The sequence below is a fragment of the Mastomys coucha genome, unplaced genomic scaffold, assembly GCF_008632895.1.
Source record: "Mastomys coucha isolate ucsf_1 unplaced genomic scaffold, UCSF_Mcou_1 pScaffold13, whole genome shotgun sequence".
Lineage (NCBI taxonomy): Eukaryota > Metazoa > Chordata > Mammalia > Rodentia > Muridae > Mastomys > Mastomys coucha.
Genome location: NW_022196895.1, coordinates 69,060,287 through 69,078,818, shown reverse-complemented (window position 1 = coordinate 69,078,818; position 18,532 = coordinate 69,060,287). Strand labels below are relative to the sequence as shown.

At 40.7% G+C, this 18,532-nt stretch overlaps 2 long non-coding RNA genes across 4 annotated transcripts in view; both read left to right on the top strand.

Annotated features, from left to right (window-relative positions):
* The window catches only part of LOC116087333, a 40,753-nt gene that overhangs the window by 19,772 nt on the left and 2,449 nt on the right, over positions 1-18,532 (top strand). The gene's annotated exons all lie outside the window — the stretch shown is intronic.
* On the top strand, positions 118-9,962 carry LOC116087330. Of its 3 annotated transcripts, none has more exons than XR_004117368.1 (5): positions 118-200; positions 2,237-2,339; positions 9,167-9,324; positions 9,624-9,727; positions 9,832-9,962. It is a non-coding gene; the product is annotated as an uncharacterized LOC116087330 (long non-coding RNA). The 3 variants fall into 3 exon arrangements; XR_004117366.1 differs by having other exon boundaries at positions 128-200; positions 1,925-2,339; XR_004117367.1 differs by lacking the exon at positions 9,167-9,324 and having other exon boundaries at positions 128-200; positions 1,925-2,339.

The window sequence follows — 18,532 nt, the reverse complement described above, 5'->3', positions numbered from 1 at the left end:
TCATAGGATGCTAGGTGACACACAGACATGGGCAATGACTACCGAAGGGGTCAGATGACCAAGCCATATTTAACTCTAATGTTCTAACTCAGAATGTTCTTACTTCTCCATTGTCAAGTCAGTGCAGCTCTAAACAGTCTGTCAGCCTTTGTGGATGCTCAGTGGAGGTGTGACTTCCCTTCACAGGATGTTCAGTGGAGGTGTGTCTTCCCTTCGTAGGATGTTCAGTAGATGTGTGACATTCTTTTGTGGATGTTCAGTGGAAGTGTGACTCCCCCTTCACAGGATGTTCAGTGGAGGTGTGACTTCCCTTCACAGGATGTTAAGTAGATGTGTGTGTTTCCTGTGTGGATGCTCAGTGGAGGTGTGACTTCCCTTCGTAGGATTTTCAGTAGATGTGTGTCTTTCCTTTGTGGGATGTTCAATGGATGTGTAACTTCCTTTATAAAATGTTCAGTGGAGGTGTGACTTCCCTTTATACAATGTTCAGTGGATGTGTGATTTTTCCTTTATGGGATATTCAATGGAGTTGTGGCTTCTCTTTGTAGGATGTTCTTGCAGAGGTGTGACTTCTCTGTGTAGGATGTTCAGTAGAGGTGTGATTTCGCTTTGTTGTATGTTCAGTGAATGTGTGAGTATTTTTTGTAGGATGTTCAATGGAAGCATGACCTCCCTTTGTAGGATGTTCAGTAGATGTGTGACCTCCCTTTGTAGGGTGTTCAGTGGAAGTGTGACCTCCCTTTGTAGGGTGTTCAGCAGAAGTGTGACTTACCTTTGTAGGATGTTCAGTGGAAGTATGACCTCTCTTTGTAGGGTGTTCCATGGAAGTGTGACTTCCCTTTGTAGGATGTTCAGTGAAGGGGATACTTCTTTCTAAGAACTTTTGTTTATGCTGTAAAGCAACAGGCAGCAGATAATAGAGTATCCCCTATTCAAAATCTTGCTCCAGATGTAAAAATGGCATTTTCTCTTTATTTGACAGTTCTTCCTCCAATTCTTTAAAAACTCCAGGCCTCACATCTCAGAGATTGTAATGCTCTCAGTTGTCTTAGAGTTAAAAGAAACTCCAACTGTATTTCCCTTTACTGACCTAGCTTTTACCTTCTACCTACTTTTTATGACATCAGATTTGCACCATTTAGTTTGGGGCTTGGGAAAAAAGTCACATGGGCATTGAAGAAGTTTTCCTGTGAGATGAGCATTCAAAGGAACACAATGTAAACCACAGGAGAATATCAGTTGTGATTGGTTAAAATATAAATATAAAAAGTGAAGGGTCCAGGAGCCAAAGCCTGTGGCCGAGCTCCTGGACACTGATGATACTGGGTCATCTTTGTGGATGGACCTTGCATGGGGTATTCACTATAGAGATGAATTCAGTGATGAGACTCTGACTCGTTCCAGCTTTTAACCATAACATTTCAGAGAGATACAATATTCTATAAAAATCACACCGAGGAACCAGACTTTAATGAAGCAAGCTTTCCCTTTTCTCTGTCAGTCCTCAGAGGGCTGAGCAGAAAGACCCACTGGTCCCAAAGACATTCTGTTCCCTAGTATCTTTGCATTAAGAGGAGTCTGAATGAGAAGCTTGCATTTCAGATAAAGCAACTTTTGTGTCCCAAAGCAGATTAATGCTCTTGTGAGTTCCTGAACGATGCCAGTGAGCTGAGCATCTTTTGGAAATCAGTCACTAAACTGCTATTTTTAAAGTTAAGGTGCCTTTGCTGCAGATTGAATCGTGCCTGTGAGATATGTTCAAGAAAAGAATCATGAATTAAAAGGTTTAACTCTGGGAAATGTTCTTTATTCTGAAAATGCTTGCTCTATCTTACAAGGTTTAGAGTGGTGAATCTTTGACCCCAGGCAACAATTTTCAAAAATCTATTTTAACCAAGAATGACTATTTTTGCCTCTCTGAAAGGGCCCATATCAAATGTATTTTTAAGTGAATGGCTCACATATTTTCTGCTAAAAAAAGAGAATCGTGAATGAGAAAGACTTTTCCTGTGAGAGGAGACTGAGCCCTGGAGGAGTTGAATGGTGAAGATGGTGCCTTATTCATGCCTCAGAGGTTGCCGACAAAGGGGATGCCTGAAGCAGCAGGGAAGCCTTTCAGGAGAAATCAGCAAGAGAACATTGATGTGTAACTTCTCTGAGCAGGATTGCTGCTGGCTTTAAAGATAATGAGGCATCAGTGTTCTAGCCCCCTGAACTTACCATCTCCCACATGCAGTAGGCACCACAGCTGGAAACTTACAACTACAAGAACAGCTATCCTAAGAAGAACAGCAGTGGGAGGCAGGTCAGATGTGGAACATCTCCACAGTGCAAATTAAGTAAGTGCAAAAGGAAGATGGGATGGGCCAAGGATGCTACCCAAGCTCAGGGGGAGTCGGAGGTATTGAGGGTGAATTCTGAGGGAAATCGTTTATGACCTACAGCTGCAGTTGTGTTCAGGTTCCAATGACTGGGCGGGATTTGGAAATGCTGAACGGGTTGGGGACTGTACTCCGCTTGGAACACAGGAGACTCTTTCATGGGATGACTAACGGAAAAGACCCAGGCGCACATTATGCAAAGCATGTTTTAGGAAAGCAAGTAGACATATGTTATTAGGATAATAACATATCCTACATATTATTAGAGAAAGATGTGTGTTGGTAGAATGTTAGGTGACAGGAACTGGACAGATGGCTCAGTGGTTAAGAGTTCACCTGTAGCTCTAGTTCCAGAGAGTCTAACACCCTCTTCTGTTCTTCATGGGTACCTACACATATGGTACACATACATACATGCAATCAGAACACACACACACACACACACACACACACACACACACACACACACCTTTAAAAATCAACAAAAGCAAATTTAAAAACCAGAATATTGGGGTGGCTCTTACTGCTCAAGGTACTTAGCCTACAACATCTGGGTAATGGGCATTATTAATAAACCTTTGGTGCTTCAGCCACTTGTTAAGTCTATCAAAGGACTAAAGACAATATGGGATTTGAATTGAAGCCGATTTCCTAAGTTGCAAACCCACAGAGGATGGCCCAGTCTTTCCACTCCCAGACTACAGGAAGTGGTTATGATCGTAGCTTCTCTATTTTATTGGGATCAGGCTGAAAACCACTTTCTATGAAAACCTGAATTTAAATATGGCATACAGTCAATTTTTTTGTAATACAAAACCAAGCACAACAAACTTAAACTCTGGTCTATTTCCACAATCTCTCACCTGGTCATGTGTGCACAATTGCACATGTGTGCATGCTCCCTCAAAAGTGATGTTAAAATATCCAAGAACAAGAAAAATGCATTGAGGTAATCTATGACACATATATGTATGTTGCAGAATTGCTCACTAGCTGTTCTAAAATGGCATTGTCTAAATCAAATTAGTTATAATGCCTTCTAAAGTAATTTATTGATAATAAGAAATAGTTGTTGTAATATTTTCCTCATTCAAAATAGAATGTCTCAGTGTGAACCTGGATGTAAGACCAACTGCATAGCTTTCCTCCAAGATGATGTCACTGAGTTGTATTGTCGGCTGTGGCAGTTGGAGGCACAGAGGTGCCAGAGATCTGTTCTCTAAGACTCACTATGTACCTGGCTTTTTCAAGGGCCTTGGACCTGTGTTTTGGTCCCCGTTGACAGTGCTTCTACGCCATGTTACTGTGTAGCAAAATGTGGCTGAGAATGCCCTGTCTCCCACTTGCCAGCACTGTGGGACTCCAACACAGCCGTGAGCAAGGCTTGGCAATACAGTATTTCCATTTTCTGAGCAGTGAGGGGATCTCATGTCTGTATTGATTTCAGCTGGAAGGATTCCTGCTTGAAACAGTGCTCTTGAGAGAAAAAGAATAGGCCCATCCCAGGCAGATTTTGTACTTTCTGGAGTGTTGCCACAAATGTGCACAGAGAAGAGTATCCTAAAGCTAAGCAGTGTGTGGAGTTCGTGTCATACAGGAGGAAAGAGGATAGGTTGAATGAGCTTTTTTCCCAACGTTTTCTCAGTTAGGGGACTGTTTAGAGCTCAGTTGCCAGCAGGAGTGTTGTGCTATAGGGCAGTTTGCTTTTCTCAGAAGAACACAAAACTTGAAATGATATCTTGAGTAATCTCTTACTTTCATAAAGTCCCAAGAAAAATTATTCTGGGGTATCATTTTGTATAAAGACTTCCACTGGGTGGGTCCTTTTAGCTATAGTTTTAAGATCAAATGACTCAGAAGGCAAAGCCAACGGAATGTTTCCATTATGGCTCTCTGTCATCATGGAGTCCATTGTGGCATGTGATATAAAATGTTATCAATTGTTCCCTTCAATAAGCAAGCATTGGCACTGCCGAGACAGCTCAGTAGATAAAGCATTTACCACGCAGTAAGGACTTTGGCTGCCACACAGCCAGAACCCATATAAAACCAGGCATCCAGGCATGGTAGCATGCATCTGTAATTCCAGCATGCTTATAAAGACATGGGTGGTACAAACAGGAGAATGGACCAGCTAATCTGGTGAATGCATGGCTGCTCAAGCTACTTAGCCTACAATATCTGGGTAATGGGTATCTTAAATAAATCTTTGATGATTCAGACATTTGCTAAGTTTATCAAAGGACTAAAGACAATGTAGAATTTTGAATTGTATTCTTGCTCAAACAAGGTAGAAGACAAGGACTGTCCTCTGACCTCTCTACATGCATCACAGTATGTATGTGCCTATACAGGACCCCCCCACACACACAAACATACACATACACACCACCACAACTACCACCACCTTCACTGTCACCACTTCCACCACCGCCACTGCCACTACCATATAAAATATAACCAAGCATTTTGACAGAGGGATTTGAATCTTAATATACTTAGTGATCATCAGAGTTGGTTGAAAAAAATTGCAGAGTTTGCATTCTATTCCCAGTGAGGCTGATCTCAGGAAGAACTCTGAGTTTTCACTGTAACAAATGCCTAGGGCATTCTAATGCGCTCCTTACTCTATGGGCTACACCTTGAGAAATGCTGAGCTAGGGCTTTAAGTCTCAGGAGATCATGACAGATCTTCTGCATGGAGGAGAGGAGTGAGAAGGATCTAGGGCACTAGTGTGATAAGATGCTCTTCTTGTTATCTAAGGGAAAACATTACTGAATGTGGTTTCTCTTTCTCCAGGAACTGCCCAAATGTGGCAGTTCTCTGGGTGCTAAGAGAACACTGTAGTTCTTTTCTGAACCAAATGATTCTGAAACCAATGAAGACGGAAGCCATGCTGGCTGAGACAGCAGGCTGGGAAGAATGGGAGGCCATGCTATCCTGCATTCTCTTTATTTCCAAAACGATTCTCATTTGTGAGTAAAATGGAGCACCCGTGCAATTTTGTGATCTAGTCATTAACCAAATATTTACATTTAATCAGCCTCCCAGACAATTGATAGCCAATGGGAAACTTTCTCATCAGGTTACTCTGGTGGACTTCTATAATATGTCGATGGATTTAAAGTTATGTAGCAAGCTGGAGAATACTATGCACAAGTCAAAAGAAATGCAAATTAATAGGTAGCAACATTAGCGAATCTTAAAAACTGAATAAAAATGTAAGATGTAGAATTGCATTATCATAAAATACTATTGTCGATCTGTCCATATTTATCATCTATCTATCTATCTGTCTATCTATCTATCTATCTATCTATCTATCTATCTATCTATCTATCTTTCTATCTATCATCTATTTATTCATATCTTGCACAGACTAATGCTACTACATTTTGAAGACTGGACGCATTAATCAATGAAAACATGAAAGATGGAATGGAAACATACACATTAAGTGAATGAAAATGAATGCTTATTTTGGAAAAGAGAAGTAAAATTGAGAATGGAAAATGAGGGGGAAATTATAAAACAAAGGAAAACACCGCAGGGACTACAGCCTGGATCAATACTGATGTGGCTCTTGAGCTAAGGAGTATGATACATGCAGTTTTCAGCCTCTGGAGGACACATAGAAAAATATTCGAGTCTTGATCCTCACTTTTATGGAATTGTTGATTACTCTGAGTTATATGCATTAAATAAGAAAATACATTATAAAATTGAATGATAGATGAGGAGCAGCAGTAAATAATGTGAAGCTTAGAGAAAAAAAAAAAACAGAGGGGAAGAAACCCTTTCCCTTACAAGACAAAGGGTACAGAAAAGACAAATGTCTTCTAGATCAGCTGTGGTCCTCAGATGCGTTCCACAGTGTCATCAGCGTTAGGATGTCTCTTATTTCCATCATTTGGCCAGTGGTCCAGAGGGACAAGTTAAGTCTTTATTATTTCAGCCTCCAAGGACAGTTTTGTTTACTTAGCCTCCTTATACATAGAGTACATGTTTGAAATTTAAGTGAAAAAAATATTTCCCTGATGGCATGCTTCTTCTACTTACTTTTCCCCACCGGGTTTTATACTTCTCAGGCTCGCTGAGGTCAGGTGATGGCTGCAGAAAGGGTTTCTGTAGCGAAGGCTGTTCTGCCTTGCTGTCCTTTAGAGGATTAGTGCATCTCTGCTCTCAGAGGTTTAAAGCTAAGATCACCAAACTAAAATGGTGCTCCCGGACGGCTGTCCCCCCCTTCCACGCAGTGGCCCAAGAGGTCTCCATTGTGTGTTGGTCATCTTATCCCTCAAGTGGAGAAAAGTTGGCAAAGTTTAGGGAGCTGTAACAGGTGGCAGCGCGTCACTTCCTGTTACATCCTACTGGCTAGACTCGGTCCTGGGACTGATAGGAAGGCTGGGAAAGATTCTCAGAGCCGTGAGTAGATGGGTCTACGATATAGCTTCCACTTACAAATCCATTACCTCCACTTCTTCATTGTAGAAGGTCCATAAAATGGGAATGATGGAGATGGCGGGAGGGAGGTGCACTCTTCACGACACTTCGTGTGCTCGACTTTTTAAACACGGGCTTGACAGGCTCCTTTCCCTTCCTCACTTCATTTTATTGACTTCAAAACAAGGGAAGGGCCCTGCCCAGAGCTCTCTATCACTATTTAGATACTGATACAGGTGTAGTCTTGCTCCGTAACTGTCTTTATCTCCGTGTGACTATGGGATACCCATGGTTGGACTTTCTACATAAAATGGGCACCAGAAATCCAGACTGTTTTGTCCCATACCCACACATAAGCATTTCTCCCTCCTGACGAAAGGTTCTGACTCACTTAGAGACAGCAAATAAAAACTCAAATTTGGATCATAGAAGGAACTTCTTCTGGGGACACCTGTTCCGTGGGTTTAGAGATTTGCTTAGCATACTTGATAATTGTTCAAAATGTTCTAGTGTGAACTGAGCTGGGGTTTCATCAGGAGAATAGAGGAACTACATAAAGGCACTGTGTCTCACAGTAGCAAGGAACCAAGCTCTGAACAATGAGGTAGTCAAACAATGCCACATGTATCTGTCTTAGTTTTGGCTTCTGTAAAAACATAGTCTGCACTGTCTGGCTTCTGAACAAATGAAAGTTATTTAATTCAGGAGGCTGAAATTCTACTACCACATAGTGCCCACAAAAGCAGGTTGTGTGCTGTGAGGGCTCTCTGAAGTCACAGGCTGTTGGCTTCTCAGATGTTTTCACATGACAGAAAGATGGACAGAAGGTTCCCAGGGGCCCCTCTTTAAAGGTAGTAACCTTGTTCATGAGTGCTCCCAGCTTCCCGACCTAGTGACCTTTCCAGGGCCCAACTCCTATCACCATCACATGTGCCAGACATCAACACGAGAATTTTGTAGGGACATATACTGGAAACTATACTGGTGATTAATGTGTCTTCCTCTGAATTTATCTACATAGTTAAATGAACTAGATAACAGACAATACACAGTGCAACTATTTCTTAAGCCTTTGATGTATGAAAACAGAGACTGGCCAAAGGGCAGACTTAGTCCCTGTGTATTTTGGTAACGGAGCTTCATTGGAGCCTGGCTACATTCAGTGACTGACATGTGGACACTCTCATACTACAACAGCAGAAATGATGAGTGGCCACAAAGACCTCGAGGTCCGCAAGCCCCAAAATGCTCACTGCCTGGCCCTGTGCAGAACAGTGTGCTTTATGTAAAGAAACTAAGTGGAAACACATCGAGCATACTTATGTGTTTTCTAGCAGAGAACACGTGGTGAATCACAAAGGGGGGGGTTGGTTTTCCTGTTCTGCTCTTTGCTTCCTCTGTCCCATGTTTTCAGAGTACTCGATACTTCCACCCATCTCCATTGATTTAGCAGAGAACTATCGTGGGCTTACTACATGGCAGGCACTGCACACTCAGTTGCTGCACACTGAGTTTGTCTTCTCCAGCTCAGAGACAATGGATACACATATGAATGCGTAATACTGTGTCTCCTAGTTCACCCCAGGAAGATGAATTCGGCAAGGCACAGTTTTCTGTTTCTGTGTAATTTGAACTCAGAGCTAATGTCTTACTTAAGTCCAGCTTCTTTCACAACATTCCCACGTCTTTGTTTCTCTCCTACAAGTTAGCTTCTAGCTCCTTTCGGTTTGTACATCTAAGGCATTGATGCCACTTCCCTCTGAATTGAATTTCTTTGTAATTCTGCTCCATCAGAGACTGTAAATTCATTAGTGTTGAGGGAATTTTTTTTCTTCAAGAGCAACATTTCTAACTGGTAAATAACGACAAATTGGTACATAGTTTGAATTAAACTAAACTTTAGTAACACACCAACTTGGTGGTTTTCCCACATAGTCTATAATCCTCTAAGTTTATGACCTCGCTGTGACCCACCAGTCACTTCTAGAGGGCAGGAGAGGGTTTCCCAATTCTCAGCAGCTGGGATCCCTTCAGGCACCAACTGCATCTATGGGTCTGTGTGAGCCATAAAATTCACCTTCCCCCTTTAGATCAAAACTACACAAAAATCTTCCTAACTGATTACAACCTGGTGTTTTACTAGTCAGGAGGAGAATACTACCAATTAACCAAATAAAAGACACAGAAGGAAGCTGCCCTGATTTAACCCCTTTCCCCCCTCCCTTTTCCTTAGAGTTCATGGGCCTGTTTCTGGGAGAAAACCAGGTTACTTGGCTAGAAGGAAACATATGTTGGAGGTTGAATTAATTAGTGCTCAGGGCCAGCCAATTTCTCTCATGCACAGGATGAATAGGGTTATTCATAAAAGGGCACCTGGGCCGGAAATGGATGAGCTGAAGCGGACCCTACCAGCCTGGTTCCTGAGAGTAGAAGAGGAATCTGTCATCAGAACAAATGAGCATCGCGGAGGGTGGGGGCGAAGGCCAAAGGTGCTTTTAGGAGGTGAGTGAGAAGGAAATGAAGAGTTGTAACCTGTATTAATTAGCATGGTCTGGGGGGATGACAGCTAAGCGGTGGGTCATAAGCATCCTGCATGATGCTCCTTACTAAGTTTTTCACCGATGGGACCCATCTCTGTGGTTGCTGGACATGATAGACTAATTTTAGTGTCTTGTTTACTTCAAAACCGTCTCTGAAATTCCCAAGAATTTTTAACCACATTTGGAAATAGCTACTGTTTGGAGTTCTGGAATGCCCACGATGTTCTCATTCTACCTTCTCATACCTACCTTCTTCCTCAGGACACTCAAGTTCTACTGAAACAGAACGCCAGCCTGTTTCTGTTTGGTGTGTGTTTGTAAGTTTATAGCGGGCAAGGTGGCAACCAGCCTGGCTTGGCAACTTGGTGAGATTCTTGCCTCTGTTCATTGTGGGATCCTAACCTTTGAAGACAGGGGGGCTTTATGGGTGACTTGAACTTGCCTCACACAACCATATATTCTTTTACAGATATGCCAACTACCCTGACCTGCTGGAAGCCAGGCTGTGTACTTGAGGTCTTGTTTTATGTGCAACCTGCGGATACCTTGTTAGGAGCACTTTATGAAAAGAAATATTGCAGTCAGTGATAGTTCAATGGGCTTGTTTGTCCTGTGTGTTTTCATTTCTGTGTACACAAAGTCTTTCCCATGACAATTTGACCCCTCAGGGTACCAGATATCATATACCCATCAATGCAGAGTGGTTTCATTTCCAAGACTGTGTATCTATTTTTCTAGCATTATTTAAAATATTGAGCTGAAGCAGTTGGAAAAATTTCTTAGGAAAGTAAAGGCAAATCCATGTTTATTGTTAGTGAACTTGTAGTTCTATCTATCTATCTATCTATCTATCTATCTATCTATCTATCTATCATTATCTATCATGTATGTATGCATATATAAATGTATGTATCTATCAATCATCTGTCTATCATCTATCATCCACACATCTATGTATCTATCTACCTATCTACTATCACCTATTGATCTATAATCTGTCATCTTTCTATCATCTATCATCTATCTGTCTTCTATCTATCTATCTATCTATCTATCTATCTATCTATCTATCTATCTATCTCTTATCTGTCCTAACACATATAAATATATACAGTAACACCAATATTATTATAAGAATTTGCTTCTGTCATTCACTAAGCACTTACTATGTGTCTAACAATACTGCTAAGAGCTTTGGAAGAGTAATGTAACATGTCCACTCTAAGGTGACTATTAATGTCACTGCTGTTTTACAGATAAAAGCATGAAGTTTAGATTGAGCAACTTTCCCAAAGAGTCTGCCACTCTAATTCTAGACCTCAAGTGCTTAGTAGATAGTCTAGATCTATTACAGCCACTGTGATAAACTGTCCTGGCAAAGTAGCAGCTTAGGGGAAAAAAGGTGTTTTTAGCTCACAGGTGCAGGTTACACTCCATAATTTCAAGGAAGTGAAGACTGAGGGAGTTGAAGCAGCGTGGGAAGTCACATTCACAGCCAAGTGCAGACAGAAAAATAAACGCAGACATATTTCTTGGTGCTAAGCCCCATTTCTGAATTTAAATGTTCCAGGACACACTTCTTAGGGAATGGTGCCACCCACAATTGTTTGGGTCTTCTCATGTCACTTAAAATTAGTAATTAAGACAGTCCCTCGTGGATATGCTCAGAGGCCAACCTGATCTAGTCAATTCCTCATCAAGCCTTTCTTCTCAAGTGATACTAGGATGTGTCAGGTTGTAGCATAGTCTTTAATATTAAAATTATCTAACCTCATACAGATAAAATATAAAGGAAACTCAACCCAGACAGCTTACTTGGGGCTTGACATGTCCTCAAGGCACTTTGTCCACTGTGTTGAAACATATTTCCCAGATGCTCTGAGTTGCCCGTTTTCTTCTTCTTAAGAGCAAGTAGGAGTATGGCTTGCTGCTTAGGAGCTATGTACTAACAGTGCAGATCGGTTAAATGCACTTATGAGAGAATATGACTCTGTATTGCACTTAGATATAAAAATAGAAACACTTAAAATTCATGCTTCTCTTAAACAGTACGACAAGGAGATTATAACTGCATTTATTGCAAATGCTGTCAAATTGAACCAGTTTTTTTTTTCAGATCTTTGTAACTACAGACTCAATTCTAAAACTGTAAAAATAGAAAGGAGATAAAAATAAAACAACAATTAATGGGGTGATATCCTTTCCCATTCCGTCTCATCTGAAATGAACTTACCAACTCTAGGTGTATTGATGACGAATTGCACATAATTTTGACTTTCCAAAGATATGTCAGACACTTTATATTTGGGTCACATGTAACTGGACATATACCAAAGGAATCTATGAGTAGAGGGATTGAAGGTGTAGCTCAGTGGGAGAGCACTTGCCTACTATGCTCAAGGCCCTGGATTAAATTATTATCATCAAACTAGTCTCATTCTATTAAACCATAACAACAACAAACAAACAAACAACAAAAACCACCACCACCACCACCAACAACAAAATCCCCAAAACAAACTGGTATCAGCATTCTTAGCTCTCTTTACGTCAAAGGCCAGGAAACCCAGTAAGAGGGCTTGCAAATTATAACAAAAATTAGAAATCGTCAAACGCCATCCCTTTTGTAATATTATTTCTTTTCTGGGTTAGTCAGTAGATAGGTTTTCTATACTGCTAACACAGGGAAGGACTTGTTAATACAGTGTCTGCAACAAAGGGATTTCAGTCAACTACCTTACAATTTTCTTTGAATAGAGAATGAGTGCATTTTCTGATTCAGTACTTTCTATCATCAAAGAGATGACTTAACTGTATTTTTACGGAACGTACCAGAAATTGGTTTAGTTCATTCTTGATATAAATGTAGAATTCCACGAAATGAACAGCAATGTAGACCTTGGGAAATTAACAAAGCTGTGCTCTTTGGATGCTGAACTCAAGCTCTTGACCCCTCCATCACCCAAGCTTTTTAGAAGAGTCCCAAGATAGATGCTAGAGACAGTGTGCACTTGGTACTCATTAGGACACCAAATATGTTTGATAATCTTTCAGATACACCCTAGACTGTAATTCCAGTCTTCTTTAGAGTTTGTTGGGACTGTGTTTATGGCTAATGAACAATCCACCAGTCGGGAAGTATGTATTTCGTGCCTCTTTAAAATTGTATTGGCAGCCAGTGTCCTCTGAGCTCCCGTATCCTCTGCCATGGAAGAAAACCAATGAGCTTTAAACAGCTATTTGGTTGATCTGGTTCACTGAATAGAGTGTTACAAGAAAGCACTGGCACAAGGAGCTGAACATTATGAGGAAGAAGCTGAACTGAATGTTAAGATGCAGAGGCATCTTAAACCACTAAGGATTAAATTGCTAATGTTTTTTGTTGTGTTGTGCTACAGAATAACTTAGCCCATAGGCTAATATTACTTTCAAGAATATTACAAGTATGTCCAGGTCCAAAAACTACTGGTCAGTACATAGGAGACTGAGGCAGAGACATTCCAAGTATAAGGTATAGAGTTCCCATTCCTGCTTTAAAAAACAAACAAAAATTTCCAGAGATTATTGAGTGAATGGATAGACTTTCTTTTTATATATCAAGTTTTGTTGTAAAGGTGCTATAATTAAAAATAACAACATACTGCTACTGTGTTCAATAAAATGACAGTTGGAAGCAAAACAAAGGTTCAGAAGTGGCCCCAAGCATTTGGACAAATTCTGTATTTAATAACAGGACTACTGTAGATGGCTGAGTCAACACAGTCAACTCATGGTGTTGGGAGAATTTTTATTTAGCTCCAATTTGGATGTAGCTCTCTATTTTGTACAGAAAATGAATTTCCAATTGATTAATAACATACATTTAAAGGCACAGACTTTCAAATGTCATTGGATGCTTTGATGCTAGCTCTAAAAAGAAAACAATGGGTGCCCTAGTATTACAGTAAAAGTCAGATATCAAAAACTTGTTACGAAAGTATGAAAGGATACACCATACACAGCAGTGTGAATGACTTGAAAAGCAACAGATAGGGGAAGGCAAATAACAACTAAACATAAGACAGTTCACGAGGGAAGGCTCATCATAGCTGTTCCACAAATAGCTAATGGCTAAGAAAAGCTACATCATCAGTTGTCAGAAAAATGCAAATCAGATACACACATACCCTCCAATTAAATAAATGTGTCTTAAAACTAGTGAGAAGAGTTGAGTGTGTATCACTGGGAATTCGTCTTACCGGGGACTGTACGACAGGACAGGTACTGTGGAAAACAGTTGTTCATTCTTCTACCAAGGGAAATATGTCCTTGCTCCACAATGGAATGATTTTGCCACTGGCAATGTTCATAGTGGCCCTGGTAGCAATAGCAAGAATTTGAGATAATAAAAATATGTACTGATGGGAATATAACTGTAGAGTATTTTTAAATACATAGATTAGGAGAAATCAAATAGACCTCATACCCTCTGGTGAACTAATATTTGAAAAATAAGACTCAATGAAATGAAGTAAGGCATGGAATTGTACGTTCAGAATGATTCTGCTTGGAAAGTGCTTAGGTGGGAACAAATGAGCAGCAGGCTGACCATGGGTCAGTGAGTCCAGTCAGACCTTCCTGCGACCAGGACTACTGTATTGGTGGATCTCGACCTTCTTAAATCTGCAACTATCAATACAGTTCCTCATGTTGTGGTGACTCCCAACCATAAAATTATTTTTGTTGCTACTTCAGAACTATAATTTTGCTACTGCTATGAATCATAATGGAAGTATCTATGTTTTGTGATGGTCTTAGGATCCTTGTGAAAGGGTCATGAGGCACCAAGGGGGTCATGGTCCATAGGACCACTGTGTGCTATCCAGCCTGTGTTACTCCAGGGCTTCCTGCCATTCACTGGTCAACAGTACATTTTAATATGCGTCTCCAAAGATATATGAGAAAGTCTTAAAAAAAAATGTTCAATAAACTTTCAACAAAAATATCTCCTTCCAATGGGATTTTCTTCTAGGAACATGGAAATTCTTTCTTTTCTAAACATCTTAACAACCCTCTCCAGGATTAGATGAATGCTCTGATGTCACTGTTCACAGATGCCTCTGAAATTCTTACTAGTGAGGAGAAGGAGAAGGAGAAGGAGGAAGAGGAGGAGGAGGAGGAGGAGAAGAGGAGAAGGAGGAGGAGGAGGAGGAAGAAGAAGAGGAGGAGAAGGAGGAAGAGGAGGAAAAGAAGAGGAAGAGGAGGAAGAGGAGGAGGAAGAAGAGGAGGAGGGGGTGGAAGAGGAGAAAAAGGAGAAGGAGGAGGAGGAGGAGGAGGAAGAAGAGGAAAAGGAAGAAATCTTTTACTGGCCACAGTTTCTTTTTTCTTTAATTTCAACTATATTGTGAATAATTGTTACTGGATAGTTTTTGTTTATTTTTCCATTTGAGCATGTCCCATGTCCAAGACATCTGCCTCTAAAACAGTGTAAGTCAACTTTTTCATGCTTATTTTTTTCTTTTCTTTTCTTTTTAACTTTTATTGCATTATGATGAAAAAAGTTACATGATTTCAATTTATCTGAATTTGTCACGCTTATTTTTTATAGGCACTTTTCTAGTGATGACGCTCAAATTTTCCCCTAAAGCACCAGCAGTAACGACATTAGAAATCTCTGTGCTGGGCTGGAAGCAGCTTTTTGTACATGCTAGGCAAGTATTGTGCCACTGAGCCCTAGGCCTAATTGCTAATAACATTTATATAGTATTTATTTGTACCAGGTTTTTGTCTGTTTTTCCCTCCAGTTCCCACAAAGCCCTGTAAGAATACCTCCAGGTTACATATACCTCTACTGAGGCCCGAGGAAATTTAAATCTAGACCAAATTCATGAGCGCTTGAGCTGCAATTCAAGCTGAACAGTCTAGTGTCATATTTTGCCCTCCTGCCAACCACACTCCCACACCTCTATCATTTTTGTATCAGCCAGATCTCTACCTAACACAATAAATCTGTTTGTTGGAATACACAGTTCCTCACTGTGTAGCTTCCAGCACACCTGTGTGATGCTCCTATGGATGACAAGCAGGCCTCAGAAGTCAGGATTGCTGCCAGGTGTTGGTTTCACGTTGTTCTATCTGATCCTAGAGTCAAGTCTAAGTCGTCTATCCTGCTAGACTGGTTTAAGGTTTCCATTACAGTCTGGTTTATTTCTAACCAATTAATTCAATTTAATTTCCACCCATGGAATAAACAATACAGACTTTTAAAATTCCAAATATATAATAGATGTTAGATTGTGTAACATGTCTCCCTCCTGCATCCTCCACACAATCCTTCCGAATGAGTTTCCTATGCCATCAAACAACAGTTTCTTGAAGTCTGCAGAGAGAATATTTTATAGACAAGCAACTATGCATATTTAAAAATCCCTTAGAAATGAAACACTTTGCACTTAGCTTCATGTTAGGCACTATGCGGATCACTTTTCAATTAATCTTCTCCACGGCTGGATGAAGCTGGTTTTACTATTATCCATATTTTGCTGATGATGAATCTGATGTGTAGAAATACAGAGGACAACTGATACTTGGTTTTGTGCTGTCTGGCTCTGCTGCATCCTTGCAGGGGTCCCGAGATAAACCTGACTGGAGTCACAAGGGAGTGAAGAAACAGCAGACACACAGACACACAAAGACATGTGGACAGGAGGCTGGGGTTGGGCCAATTGGGGTCTTTGATGGACCCTCAGCATTTTTATTACATACATTTGCGCAGAGAGGCAGCGTTATTGCATGAAGAAGAACAAGCCGGCCGGGTTTGCAGTGTACAGCTGAAGCAAAGAGATACCTTAACTAACCCCCGCAGCAGCCGTCTCTTGAGGAAGCAGTCTTCAGGCCGTAAGCATCTAGGCTGGGAAACCGAGGGTGGACAGTTTCTGCACACACTGTCAACACCCATACGCAGAGCAGAGGAAGGCTCTCTGCCACTCTAAGCCTCACCCTATGGAGAAGGCTTTGCCACTCCCATGGCCCTGTGACTATGGGGTCCTTGACAGGGACATGGTCATGTTAATAGCACACGTTCACTCAAAACCTCATTTCCTCGGAGTTCCCCTACTCCCCACATGACTCCATACACCTTTAAAGTTTACGTGTATAACCACTGCAAGAAGAAACCGATTATCTCCACTGATCAGAAGAGAATAAGATGATTTGTATGTTTTTATAAGAATTGTTGCTATGACATGAATTTCATATCATAAAAGTTGCTCTTTCATTTGGTACTCAGTCACGCAGCTGTCATCAGAGTGTAGAACAGTGGTTCTCAACTGGTGGGTTGTGAGCCCTTTTGGGGTCCAAATGATCCATTCATATCAGATATGAGTCTCATATCAGATATCCTGTATATCATATATCTACATTACAATCCATAATAGTGTTGCATTAGACCTGTAACAATAATAAAACTATGTTATGAAGTAGCAAAAAAATAACTTTATGGTTGGGACCACCACAACATGAGGAACTGAATTAAAGGGTTGTGGCATTGGGAAGGTTGAGAGTCACTGGTTTAGAGCATTTAAATCAACCCCAAAGAAACACTGGATAAATTAATAGTCACCCTCTAGCTCCTCCTACCTGCCCACTTACTCTCAGCAACTGCCAGCCTCCTTCCTATACCTTCTAGATCAATAGATTTACCTGCCTTGGATTGGATTTTCCATATATATATATATATATATATATATATATATATATATCCCCCCGCAATTACCCAATTGTATATTTTTTCACTTAGCATAATGTTTTTAAGTTTGTGTTCTAGCATGCATTTTTACTTACTCCTTTTTAGATGAATGCCATCCTACTATATGGCTCAAACACATTTTACTGAACCATTAGTCTGTTGATGGACTATATATATGATATATGTGATGTTATAATATAATATCCACTCTGTGTTGCATCTCTATCATCAGCATAGGAGGCCTAATTTCTCCACGACCTAGAAATGAAATCCAGATAAACAACACCTCGTTGGGATCTGATTTTCATTTACCTCTGTGACTAGTGAAGCTGAGCATCTCTTCACATCTTATTTGTGAATCATCTTTTTAGGAATGTCTACTCTCCCCTGCCCATTCCAAGGCAAATGATCTTTTTGTGACTGACAGTACACTGGCCTTTGAAATAGATTCTGGACACAGGGTTTTGCCAATGTTCTTGGTTTTCCATCAGAGCTCAAGAATAAGACCCTGTTGCTGAAGACATGATGAATTTTGGTTGTAGGACATGAGGCATCAAGTTGGTACCAAACAGAGAGGTTTTTCTCCCTGCCGCCTACTAGTCATGAAAGGTATTAATATAAGCTGCTTGGGCAGGGGTAGGTCATCAATAGTCTTGCTAAGCTGTGAACCCTGTGAAACATAGCAGCTGGCCTGGCAAGATAGACATATGATTGTACAACAGAGTTCCTGGTACAATAGTGCTAGAAACATTATGGGGACAGCCAACTAAGTTCTAGATGGACTTAATGCCCATTTCACAGGAGGAAATATATACATGGTACTATAAGTCTGGCCAAGAACTCAAGTTTGGGAAATTAACAGGCTTCAGGGGTGAACTGACTACTATGATTCTGCTAAATTGACATAGCGTAGATGCCCTCTAAATTTGTATGGCTATAGACTACACTACAGACCACTACTGTAGTTCGTATCCGTATAGGCTAGTGCAGCTCTCAAACTTCATCGGAGAAGTTTTCTTATGTAAGTGATGGAGGCTAGCAAAGAAGCTCACAGTTGATCAGAAGAAGAAAATAAATGTCAGCATATTCATCCACAAGTGAGACGTCTATGTCCCTCATAAGGCTCAGGGACCATGGCAGAAGAGGCCAAGAATACAGCAGCATCTTCTGTACACGACAGGACTATGCACGTGAACTCACACCAACTGGGGTTGTCTGCACAACATCTAGCTTGGATTGGGGGAATCAGAAACCCAAACCCCTAAAAGCATCTATTATGAGTTGATGGCTTCTGGGAAAGGAAAAGGCTGACAGGTCAACCATGTTCCAATGAATGACCCTATATCTATGAGTATATGAGCTGTGCACAATGGACTCAGTGGGTTGTTTAAAAAAGAAAAAAATAAATAACCAGGCAGTGGTGGCACACACCTTTAATCCCAGC